Source organism: Podarcis gaigeae (genome assembly GCF_964106915.1).
Source record: "Podarcis gaigeae genome assembly, chromosome: 9".
NCBI classification, from domain to species: domain Eukaryota; kingdom Metazoa; phylum Chordata; class Lepidosauria; order Squamata; family Lacertidae; genus Podarcis; species Podarcis gaigeae.
In genome coordinates, this window is record NC_139685.1 from 56,766,955 (window position 1) to 56,780,628 (window position 13,674).

The following is a 13,674-nucleotide window of genomic DNA, read 5'->3' on the forward strand; positions in this document are numbered from 1 at the left end:
ATGCCAACAGTTAAATAAATGTGGTCTGGGATTTACTGGTGGATATGTTGGGAAAGCATACAGGAAGCTGCCTATACTAAGTGGTCTATCTTGCTCAGGAATCTACAGTGACTGACAATGGCTCTCAATGGTTTCAGACAGCTGTCTTTCCCAGTCCTACCAGGAGATGCAGAGGACTGAAACTGGGATCTGGGAAACTGCATACAAAGCATCTGTTCTAGTGCTGAACAACAGTGTGTGTGCATGCACAAGTGCTCATATTTAGAAATTAATCTCATATATATGCGCAGAATATATATATTCTGACACAAGCCACAAAACCACAGCTCGCCCCTATACACGAAGCCAAGCCAAAGCACAACTAAGTGCAATACAGCCATCTTCTCAGGAAAACTCTTCACAAAGTTCAAGAGGTCAAGACACAAAGACTTTAGCAACTAATCCACACCTAATGACCCACCTAAGTGGTACTCAGGATATCACTCAAGAAATCACTCAAGGTATCTCTCAAGTAATTAAGGAACAAAAGAAGAAAAGGCACACTAGCCTGGGAACTTCCTCTCTGCCCAGAACATTGGAGGCTAGACACCACACCCCCTCTACAGTATTTATAGGAACTCAAACATTGAGATCCCGCTCTGTTCCAGTAACAAGAAGCCGAAAGCACCAGCCTGAAGATGACGAGTGAGACCTCGTCGAAACGTCGCCTAGACACCCCAACTTTTACACGGGAAGACACCCGAGGACACCAAAACCTGCATTCCTGTACCCGTGAAAATCTACGAAAGCAAATATATATATATATATATATATATATATATATATATATATATATAGTGCACAGAAACAATATATATATTGTTTCTACAAATTTCTGGGCACTCCCTACTAGTTAACCATATTTGGCATATTTGGTGCAACATTATATATTACCTTAGATAGATGGATACCTATCTAATCCATATAAACGCTAATTCTTCAGTTTGTGTGGTTCTTTGTCATGCTTCAAGTACACTGGTACCTGGGGTTACTGACACTTCAGGTTACAGACTCTGCTAACCCAGAAATATTACCTCAGGTTAAGAACTTTGCTTCAGGATGAGATAAGAAATCGTGTGGTGGCGGTGCAGTGACAGCAGGAGGCCCCTTTAGCTCAAGTGATACCTCAGGTTAAGAACAGTTTCAGGTTAAGAACGGACCTCCAGAACGAATTAAGTTGTTAACCCAAGGTACCACTGTATGATGAAAATGATGAACTAGAGACAGTAGACTGGCTCTGTGCACCTTCCCCTTTACAATGTTCTTCCTTGGTGTCAGCACTGAAGAAAGAGAAAGGCGAGAAGAGGGGAAGGAGTGAGCAGTGAGCTCTTGTTTCACCAACCTAGGAGAAGACCTTCTATCCACAGCAACAGAACCACAAGGGAATGTCGAGTTCAAAAGTTATAGGGGTGGTATATGAAGAGGTATGGGGTGGAATGGGTAGCATCCTTCCCCAAACAGCCCCTGCCCATCAAATTGACCAATCATCATCCTGTCTGTATGTCTGCCTCCTGCCTCCATTACACACACACACACACACACACACACACACACACACACACACACACACACTTTCCACTCTTAAATGCCATATTGTATGTATTTTAATTAACTAAAAAAGAACCTTATGAGAAGGAGGTCTTTGAAAAGCCCTTGAATTACTTACCCTATGAATCAAGCCAACATTTGGTTTGAGTTGTTTGAAGTCACTTGATGAAAATTAACGAATAAAGGAAGAACTTTAAAACATATGACACATTTCTCATCACTTTATTGTGAGTTAACTGTGGGGCTCTTCAAGCATTACCCTAGCCTCATGGGAGCTGCTGTTCATGAGTGACTCCCATACAGCTGGGATAATGTTTAAATAGCCAAACCACATGGGTGGGGGAGCGATGGTTTGGGTTTATCCCCGTTGACTCCACACTCAAGGTGCCAATTTTGTGGTTGGGACCCATATGGCCTACCTCGCCATGTGGTCGTGTTATTTGAATTTTATGTGCTCGTGTCACTTAAATGTGCCAGCTCCGGAGATATTACTCAAGAGAAACTGGCTCTATGTAGCTAGGGTAATGTTTTTAATTTATTATTGTATTTTAACATAGAGAAGATAGAATAACAAAAAACTGATGCTAAGCCAAGTAAAAGAAAAACAGTCTCCACCTAGTTACAGCTTAATACTAGGTGAATACATTTCGCCCAACATTTTCCTCTGGCTTATTGCTATTCCAGAAAAAAAACCACATTATTTAGTGTCCCTGCTTGATTACAAATGTCATTTCAGAAGTGCTTGAAAAAAGGCAGTTGCTTCATAAGAATAGCATGTCATAGGTAACTCTTTTCTTCTCTTGAGAAACATTCCAACATATATATATCTATATATCTATATATCTATATCATCTATATCATCTATATCATCTATATCTATATCTATATCTATATATCTATATCTATATCTATATCTATATCTATATCTATATCTATATATCTATATCATCTATCTAATCTATATCTATTAGTAGAATCATGAAGAAACCTTCAACCTCACCAAACATCTACCATCCACTCTTAAGAATTCTTTAAGGAACCTAATAATATAGCTTTCGGTCACAATGGAATATCATATGTACTCATAGCCCTTTACAACATCCTTCCAATAACCCTGGACATATGTACAGTCCCACCATATATGTGAGAAAGTGCCAACTACTTGATTCCATCACAAAACTGGTATTAATTCAATGGAGTTTTTAGATTTTTTTTTTTTTTGTGTAGATGTATGCATAATTTTTTTTACCTTCTATTGAATAAACAAGAGAGTCCCTGCAAATGTAACTTCATTTTATTATCTGGCATTTTACTTTGGAAAAGTTATTTCATGCATTTCAAGATCCATGAGAATTCTGTAAACTTTAAAAAGTGGCTTATTCAGATTTTTTTTTAAAAAAACCCAATTTAATTAACTTTTAAATTTGATTATCTTCTGAATATGTTGTCATTTCTTCATATGCCTTATATGGAATTTCTAATTCACAAGTACTCAAAAACAGCAGGAATCAAATGAAACATTTCCCCCCTTTTATTACTGAATTTAAGGAAACATACGCTGCAATCCTCAACTGAATCAGCGTACCTCAACACCCATTGCTTTTTTTTTACTCCAAAATAATTTTGTCTTATGACAAGGGGCCCCCTGCCTTTATTTCACACTTTAACTACTGCATTCTGAATGTAACTTCTTTCTAGTTTTATGTAATCATAGAACCATAGAATTATGGAGTTAGAAGATACCTCCAAGGATCATCTTGTCCAACCCCTGCAATGCAGGAACCTCAACCAAAGCATCCATGACAGATGACCATCCAACCTCTGCTTAGAAACCTCCAAGGAAGGAAAGTCCACCACCTTCTGAGATAGTCTTTTCTGTTTTCAGTTTTATAATGGTTAAATGTTGTATGCATAGGCTGGGGCTCATCTGTCACTGAAATAACTCCTTACATTTTTCCTGGTATACTAGTGACATCACTATAGCACACAATTTGCTTTTGCATTTGTTAATATTCCTTGCTCATACAAATACCATGCTGATTGTTTTCTATAGCAAAAAATAAAGCAGTTGTTATAAACATTTTTGGTTTTTGGTTTTTTTGTTAAAATTTTATTCATTTTCAATACCAATCTTCCAATTAATGACAAATTAAATCAAATCAGTCCAAATAACAATACAAACAATACCACCAATTATATAATCCACACACACATACATATATAGGGGACTTCCCATGTTCCAGATGTCTAGAGATAATCATCCTCATTCATGCCTCTGCATTTTTGGCTATTTTTCAAATTCAAAACTAATATTATCCATCCTTATTCTCAGTCTGATCAGTCATTGTTTCTGTAGCTCACATCTTCTGTAGCAAACTGTTTATATGGTTAACACACAGGAGGCGTCCCCCCCATCTTATTCTCTGTCCAGTTATATTGCTATAAACATTTTGTATCACTGAAGGTTTATGTTTCTCAGTAATTTAGATAGCCTGGCCTAAGCCAAATAAAAAGGGAAGTAGTATCCAGATGCTTAAATATGCAAATACAGTTTGGGATTTTTTTTTCCTGAGTCAACATGTTGTTTAAATAAAAAATAATATGAATTAGAGAGTGGGTTACAGTTCTGCCAGAGAAGAATAATTAGATTAAACGGCTACACATATTTTAATAGATTTTTTTTTTTGCCTGACTGACATGTATTTGAATCAAATTTCAGGGCCGTTGTTTCATAAAATGAAGAAATCCAGAACAACTACAATGCCCAGAACAAGGGAAAATGTAATTTACATTTCATAGAAGTTTTTTTTCATTTTCATTTTTCATTTAATTGTTTGCTTACATGGGAAAATGATTCTATGACTGATTGAGTTCCTTTTTAACGGAAGACACATTTCATGGGTAATGGCCTTAGTGGTACCTCGGGTTAAGAACTTAATTCGTTCCGGAGGTCTGTTTTTAACTTGAAACTGTTCTTAACCTGAGGTACCACTTTAGCTAATGGGGCCTCCTGCCTCCGCTGCGCCACCGCTGTGCAATTTCTGTTTTCATCCTGAAACAAAGTTCTTAACCCGAGGTACTATTTCTGGGTTAGCGGAGTCTGTAATCTGAAGTGTCTGTAACCTGAAGCATCTGTAACCCGAGGTACCACTGTAATGGATGATGTTCAGAAGGCAGAAGCAAAATATACTTCTCTAAATCTAGACCAGGGTTCCCCAGACTTGGATCTCTAGTTGTTTTTGGACTACTATTCCTGACCACTGGTCCTGCTAGCTAGGGATGATGGGAGTTGTAGTCCAACAACAGCTGGAGGCCCAAGTTTGGGAAACCCTGCTCTAGACACAGAATAGTGAACCTATGGCTCTCCAAACGTAGCTAGACTCCCATCATCTTTTTTAAAAAATAATTCTTATCAACCGACCAATCAAATCAAATCAAATCAAATCACATCACATAAATTCTGAATTACAAAGCCGAATTTTAAATTTTTGTTGAGGGGACCCATATTTCAAGTTCCGAAGGGGGATTCCGATCATCTTCTTGCTGCTGCGTTAATATCCACAAATCTGTCCAAATAATGTTCATAATTCTATCCAGTCCTATCTTGCTGTTTCCACATCTCATCTTGTTCATATATATTTCTTTTTTTCCTTTATGATCTCTTCTGATAATCTCCTTAAGCAGGTAAACACCAATTATAATCCTGTGTGAATTTTTCAGTTCGTCCAATCATCATATCGAGTTGGTTTCCATATATCATCACTTTCATAAATAACAGCACTCTTTCCATCATTAGTCTCACAAAACTGTCGCCTTCTTTTGTCCCTCTGAGGAGGCTCACCCACAATATGAAAACAGATCTGTTCCTCCTCCCAGACATAAGTCTTTTGACAGAACTTGCCAATATGGTGATGCTATATTTTGCTGCATCATTCCAAAGCTCTTATGCTTTCCACGATCTTCTTAAAACATGCTTTGGTTAGAAAATTATCTCCACACAGTCTTAAATCCACAGCTTAAGTCATTTAAACGGCATTTCTGACTTGTGACTTGGGGGGAGTGTTTGTTGTGGGGGAGGAAGGGAAAGGAGATTGTGAGCCGCTTTGAGACTCCTTAGGGTAGTGATAAAGCGGGATATCAATTCCAAACTCAACCTCCTCCTCTTCTTCTTCTTCTTGGCCATGCTGTCTGGGGCTGAGGGTATTGTAGTTCAGCAACATCTGGATGGCCAAGGATTTTCTACCCCCTGCTCTAGTTCTTCCAGTTAGCTACAGTCACTAATTCTTTTTCAGTTTTCCATTTTGGCTCCAGGATAAAAGTCTTCTCCCACACCTGCATCAGATTGCCCAAAGACACTTCCAAAAATCATTTGGGGCTGCAGTGTTCTAACAGCTATTACTGAAGTTTTCTAGCAGATGTCAATGGTATGATTCCAGACCAAATATTGACCATCTCAGCCTCACCCCTGCCTCTTTGCCCAGAGTCTGATGTAAAGAACATGTTGCCTTGAATTTGCCTGCTTTTGGGAGGTCACCAAATGGCAAGACTTTGGAAGCTGTCCTTTCAAATAGCCAGAAGAAAAGAAAACGAAATCTGCTTTCTCTTTTTGGCCATCTTTTCTCTTTTGCAGTCATATGCATACTGCCTACTCTGAAGTAAGCGCTATTGACTTCAGTAGGACTTACTCTCTCCCAAGTTAGTGTGTATAGGTTTGCAGATCAAAAAGCAGGTGAGAAAAAAAACTGCATGGCTTTCTATTTCTCTTGTCTGTTTTGCAGACTTAGGTTAACAGTTGCCTGTGGCTTGTTTCACACAACATGATAAGCCCAACTATGGCTTACCAGGACTGTGTGAATGTTCTGGTTCTTGGAAAGAAGCTTCACTCCTATCCAGTTCCACTTGGAGATGCTGGGTTTGTAGTTGGGACCTTTTACATGCTAAGCATCCATTCTTCCACTGACCTTCCCATAAACATCCACCAGCTATGTCCCCTGTGTGACTTGATGTTAGTTGGCTAAAGATGCAAATGAAATCTTGCATGCCAGAGGCACAAGATGTCCCAGATCAGCTCCATATTTTCAGATAACGTTTTATCTGGTGTCTCATTTTCGAAAGGCAATAAATATGACTGTTCCTCTCTAGACTCCCCTCCCCACTTCCCACCAGTCATGTGAAGAATGTATTAATATCACTTTGATATATTTGTGGAATGTGGATTCTAATGGGATTTTTTTCAGAACTTGGTGGGGGGAGCATAAATGGGAGCAGGCTCCAAGAGGATGGAATCTCTACTCCCTCCAGGAGGCAGGGATGGAATTTCATTTCTACTACACTTTCATTCCGCAATTCCTACCACTTCTGCCAGAGTATTGTAGCCCAATATTAAATCATTTGTTCCTAACTGCGGGTCAATGTAAACGACTTCTGAATGACCTTGAGACAATGGGGCGGTGGAGGGGGGGGGGAATAAAATCAGCCATACAGCTTTATTTTCTTCCTGGGAACTGGAAAAGTGGAGGTTCAAAAGAATTGCTTGAAAGTAGGTTCAAAAGAATTGCTTGAAATTGTCCACTGTTTAAATATTTGCTATTAAATTCAGGTTGATTGCAGATGAAATGCAATAAGAGAGACATGTGTTTTCTTAATGTGTATCGAGAGTTGCAGCCAATAATCCTTTACAAAGAGCAGACTCATTGGAATTAATGGCACTGTTAGTAATGTCTATTAATGTCAACAAGTCTACGTTGAGCAGGGTTGGGAGAGAAATTTGATTCAATTTACAGTTGAATATATCTATCAAATTCACACTTTCTGGAGCACTTTGAGAACCAAAACACAGCCATTTTTTTTTAATTCACACATTTGAATTTTGTGATGCAGGTGTCTAACCAAACAATGTTTACAAAAGTATTAGGGGAAAGTGTGCATTAAAGTAAATAGATTAAAATAACATACAAAAATGCATCATGTTAAGATAATGTGTTTGCAAAAATGTGTGTATTAATCAAAACTGTTTACAATGCTGAATAAAAAAAGATAGCTTTTGCCAATTGCTGCAGAAATGTGAAGAACTGCATTCCATATTGAAAAAAATGAGATACTTAGAAAAACAAAGCTGACTGGTCTTTCCGTCCCTGACTCAGAGTATCAATAACATTGGATTTAAGCCTAAACATCTATAGCTAGTACATGCTACATAAGGTATGTGCATGCAGTTTCATGAATGAATATTGTAGATTATTATTTACTAAGTCCATATTAAAACTTTATTGTTAAAGTTGGCAGTGAACTGAAAAGACATGCAACATTTTGAAGTGAAGGCCACTCTGAAGGTGTCTCACTGCAGCCCAGCTATGCATCTGCAATAGAAGCTGGCTGTGTGTGGTACCCATTATCTAGCCTCTGTGGCATTCCCAAGGTACAAACCCCACCCTAAGAGCAGATTTGCACCTTAAAAAGAATCCTTTTGTTTATGTGATAGATGGACTGATATGAAAGCTCCTGCAGTGTTCTTGAGCAGAAAGAAATGAAGACAGACAACATCTGAAGCATCAAGGAGCAAGATTGACAACTGAGAGCTGAAGAAGGCAGATGAGGCCACATGTATTGGCTTCTCCCCCTTTCCTGCTCTCTCATTGCTTCCCCCTTATCTAAGAGTCAGTATTATATTTTCTGCAATACAGTGGTACCTCTGGCTATGAAATTAATTCATTCCGGAGGTCCGTTCTTAACCTGAAACCGTTCTTAACTGAGGTACCACTTTAGCTAATGGGGCCTCCTGCTGCTGCCACGCCACTGGCGTGCGATTTCTGTTCTCATCCTGAGGTAAAGTTCTTAACCCAAGATACTACTTCTGGGTCAGTAGAGTCTGTAACCTGAAGTGTTTATAACCCGAGGTACCACTGTACAGTAATTTCCTCTCCCATTGATCCAAACAACAAAAGCATAATCACATACGGAAGTGTGCAAAGGTTAGAAGGGACTGACGGAAGGTAATTTATGCCCAGGATGTATTGGGTATGGTAGGATTCCTTTCCTAGGCTCTGGTGTCAGTCACAGTAGCACCACAATATGTACATAAGCTCCTTGTTAATTCAAGGCAACACAGACCTGGGAATTCACTGTAGTGCATCTCTGTAGTAGGGGGAAAGAATAGTTTCAAAGCATGAATAAAACAAAACAGATTCAGAGCACCAGAGGCTGCCTTTTATTTTCTGGAGTATGTCCCCATTCCTTTGCGGATGTCAGTGGCACCTTTCCCAGTTATAATAAACCAGCTTTTAAACTTCTTTTCAGAGTTCTTCCTGGGGCAAACAGCCATTGACGTCAGTAAGATATTTTTTATTAGACAACAAAATGAACAGTGATCGGGGAGGCTGTGTTGTTTTCTGTGTCAACCAGTAGCAACGGTATCTCACTGAAAGTTGTGTGACATCTTGAAAAGAAATCAGCCATGGAAATTGATGCATACTCATGAGATCCACTGCTGGCATTTGTGCATAGTTGTGCATTTGAGACACGGCAACCATGTGGTCTGTTGGCAGAGTCTAAACTCAAAGCATGAGAGACTTAAACCTTGTCCTCGATCAGTTCGAGTTGGGGATAAACATTGACATGTAGGGTGTGCTTGGGTAGATATAAATAAGCTATCATGAATTAGACTTAAGCATTTAATAACAGGATAAAGCTAGGTAGGAGAAGCTGAGCTCCTGATGGCAAGGTGTCTGAGAGACTTAGATCTGTGGTGGTCAGGCTCCTTCTTGAAAGCATTCCTAATGCTCCAATATTCTCTTTAGTTACGGATTGTGTGGTTGCCTCTCAGCAGTCATTGAACTGCAGTTGTATAACAGCATTGGCAAGCCACAGCCATGCAGTTTGAGGGCCTAAAGGCACAAGGAGTTACTGCAGAACAGCCAAAAGATACATTACAGGTAGCCTAATAAACTTAAAGTTACTCACTTGTAACACTTTGTGGTGAGCAATTAGATGGGATATTACCTGAATACCTTTCCTAATATCACCACAAAAGAAGAGATGGACATCTAGAGAGGGGTGGTGCTTCATGATATTCCTGAAGTGGGGGCATCTCCTCACCCCTGGTCCATGTGGCTATGAGACCTGGGCTTTGATCACTTACCCTCTGCAATTGGCAGGTACAACCAGATTCTTCAGTGGCTTCTGAAAGCTATCTGCATGGTTGGAGAGGGGTACAAAAGAGCAGAATATACCTTGGAGCACTTTGCATAGTAACAAAAGATCATGAGGCACTTGTCATATAGAATGCAAAGGTAGAGACCGTGCTCGCTGCCTCTGATCAGGCCGGTGAGAACCAAGATGGCGGTGCTGACTCATGGCAAGTGAGCCCTGACAGGAGTGGGGATCAGTCAGAGAAGACGATGCAGTGAAGGGCCCCTCAATTCATGATTTGGGCTCATGATGCTATTGGGGTGGTCACACATGTTCTCACTTTCAGTATTGTTTGCTCCAGCAAAAGTTTTGAAGTGGCCACACTGCTTCATTTCCATTCAGTGTATATCAGTTCCATCTGGTACGCAGACTGAGACCCTACCTGTCCGTGGACTGTCTCGCCGGAGTGGTTCATACTCTAGTTATCTCCCGCTTGGACTACTGCAATGCGCTCTACATGCGGCTACCTTTGAAGGTGACCCGGAAACTACAACTAATCCAGAATGCGGCAGCTAGACTGGTGACTGGGAGTGGCCACCGAGACCACATAACACTAGTCTTGAAAAACCTACATTGGCTCCCAGTACGTTTCCGAGAACAATTCAAAGTGTTGGTGCTGACCAATGGCCTCGGCTCAGTATACCTGAAGGAGCGTCTCCACCCCCATCGTTCTGCCCGGACACTGAGGTCCAGTGCCGAGGGGCTTCTGGCAGTTCCCTCGCTGCGAGAAGTCAAGTTACAGGGAACCAGGCAGAGGGCCTTCTCGGAAGTGGCACCTGCCCTAGGGAACGCCCTCCCACCAGATGTCAAAGAAAACAACAACTATCAGACTTTCAGAAGACATCTGAAGGCAGTCCTGTTTATAGGGAAGTTTTTAATGTTTAACAGACTATTTCATTTTAATATTTTGTTGGAAGCAGCCCAGAGTGGCTGGGGAAACCCAGCCAGATGGGTGGGGTATAAGTAATAAATTATTACTATTATTATTACTATTATTATTCCTGGTGCAACTGGACTTCTCCGCGACCCTTCCCCTCTGCAGGGAGGTGGGACCAATTCGGATGGTCCGCCCCCGCCACTTAATGGATCCAAATGGTTTCCAGAGAGTGGTAGGGGATGCTTTATCCCATGTTGATGGCCTTTCAGCTGATTCCCTGGTGGCCCGCTGGAATGCGGAGTTAACCAGGGCTATTGACTGCCTGGCTCCGAAGCGCCCTCTCCGATTGCATGGAGCCCGGACAGCCCCGTGGTTTTCTTCGGAGATAAGGGCGATGAAACAATCGCTGAGACGGCTAGAGCGTCGGTGGCAGAAAACTCACTCCGAATCTGACCGGACACAGGTTAGAGCTCAACGTTGAGCCTACCAAGTGGCGATAGCGACGGCGAAGAAGACTTTCTTCACCGCCTCTATTGCATCTGCAGAAAATAGTAGCAGGAGACTCTTTCAGGTGGTCCGCATTTTAACGGAACCACCTTTACCACCGGGGCCTTGTAAAGACCCCAAGATCTCCTGCAACGATTTTGCAAAGTTTTTTGCAGATAAAATCGCTCATATTCGGAAGGAGCTAGACACCACCGTGGGAGCAGGGCTGGGGCGGGAGAGTGCTAGAGCCCTGTCTGGTCAAGTTGCATGGAATCAATTTCAATCCGTTACCCCCGAGGATGTGGACAGGCTGCTTGGACGCGTGAAACCAACCACCTGTCTCCTTGATCCTTGCCCATCCTGGCTAATAAAAGCAAGCCGGGAAGGGCTGGGCGATGGGCTCTGCGGGGTGGTGAATGCTTCCCTCTGTGAGGGAACATTCCCAGATCCGCTGAAAGAGGCGGTCATTAAACCACTTCTTAAAAAAACATCTTTAGACCCGGCCAGTATGGCCAACTATCGCCCAGTCTCAAATCTTCCATTCTTGGGCAAGGTGATTGAGCGTGTGGTTGCTGAACAACTCCAGGCATGCCTGGAGGATACGGACCATTTGGATCCCTTCCAATCGGGGTTCAGGCCTCATCATGGGACTGAAACTGCCTTGTTCACACTGGTTGATGATCTCCGGCGAGCTAGGGACAAAGGTGAGAGTTGTTTCCTAGTTCTGCTGGATCTCTCAGCGGCCTTTGATACAATCGACCATAACATCCTTCTGGACCGTCTAGAGGGGTTGGGAGCTGGGGGCACTGTTATACAGTGGTTTCGCTCCTTCCTCCTGGGCCGTGTTCAGAAAGTGGTGGTGAGGGATGAGTGTTCAGACCCTTGGGCCCTCACTTGTGGGGTACCTCAGGGTTCCGTCCTCTCCCCCATGCTTTTTAACATCTATATGAAGCCGCTGGGAGAAATCATCAGGGGGTTTGGACTGGGTGTCCATCAATATGCAGATGATACCCAGCTCTACCTCTCTTTCAAATCAGAACCAGTGAAGGCGGTGAAGGTCCTGTGTGAGTGCCTGGAGGCGGTTGGAGGATGGATGGTGGCTAATGGATTGAAGCTGAATCCTGACAAGACAGAAGTACTGTTTTTGGGGGACAGGGGGCGGGCTGGTGTGGAGGACTCCCTGGTCCTGAATAGGGTAACTGTGCCCCTGAAGGACCAGGTGCGTAGCCTGGGAGTCATTTTGGACTCACAGCTGTCCATGGAGGCGCAGGTCAATTCTGTATCCAGGGCAGCTGTCTACCAACTCCACCTGGTACGCAGGCTGAGACCCTACCTGCCCGCGGACTGTCTCGCCAGAGTGGTGCAGGCTCTAGTTATCTCCCGCTTGGACTACTGCAATGCGCTCTACGTGGGGCTACCTTTGAAGGTGACTCGGAAACTACAGCTAATCCAGAATGCGGCAGCTAGACTGGTGACCGGGGGCGGCCGCCGAGACCACATAACACCGGTCTTGAAAGACCTACATTGGCTCCCAGTACGTTTCCAAGCACAATTCAAAGTGTTGGTGTTGACCTTTAAAGCCCTAAATGGCCTCGGCCCAGTATACCTGAAGGAGCGTCTCCACCCCCATCGTTCTGCCTGGACGCTGAGGTCCAGCGCCGAGGGCCTTCTGGCGGTTCCCTCATTGCGAGAAGCAAAGCTACAGGGAACCAGGCAGAGGGCCTTTTCGGTAGTGGCGCCCGCCCTGTGGAACACCCTCCCATCAGATGTCAAAATGATAAACAACTACCTGACATTCAGAAGACATCTTCAGGCAGCCCTGTTCAGGGAAGTTTTTAATGTATGATATTTTAGTGTTTTCTGGTTTCTATGGAAGCCGCCCAGAGTGGCTGGGGAAACCCAGCCAGATGGGCGGGGTACAAATAAATTATTATTATTATTATTATTATTATTATTATTATTATTATTATCCTACAAATTCATGCTAAAATCCAACCAATGTTTATTTTTGTCCCATTTTCGTCACTCAGTAGCCCCTCCGGATAGCAATAATGTGGCACCATTAAATCCACCACTCTTATTGTGTCAATAACATGTTGCAGAATACATCTGCCAACCCCCCCCCCTCAACACACAAATTTTGAGAGGCCCTTAGATGCACAAAACAATTTGATCTGCAGTGAAGTGTGCTCTTATGATCCAGCCACTCAGACCTTTGTTACGTTTCTGTAGCTGGTTTCCTTGAAAACCAAGAGATTCGTAGGATGTTTAACATTCACAAGGATGTGCTGCAGTGTACAAAATTCCCTTAATCCTATGATCTAAGTATATTCGTGTTTGGTTTGGGAACAAGGTAAGATGATTTCTGTGGGATAGCAACCAGGTACTCACTGCTAGAAAATATTTTACCCCCTCTTTTCCTAAATTAAACAAAAGCCTGAGGCATTTTGTTGCACTGTGGTAGATTATGAACAGATTCAGAATTGTGACACACCAGGAAATTTGAATGGAATAGATTGCAAAGTCAATGATTTATC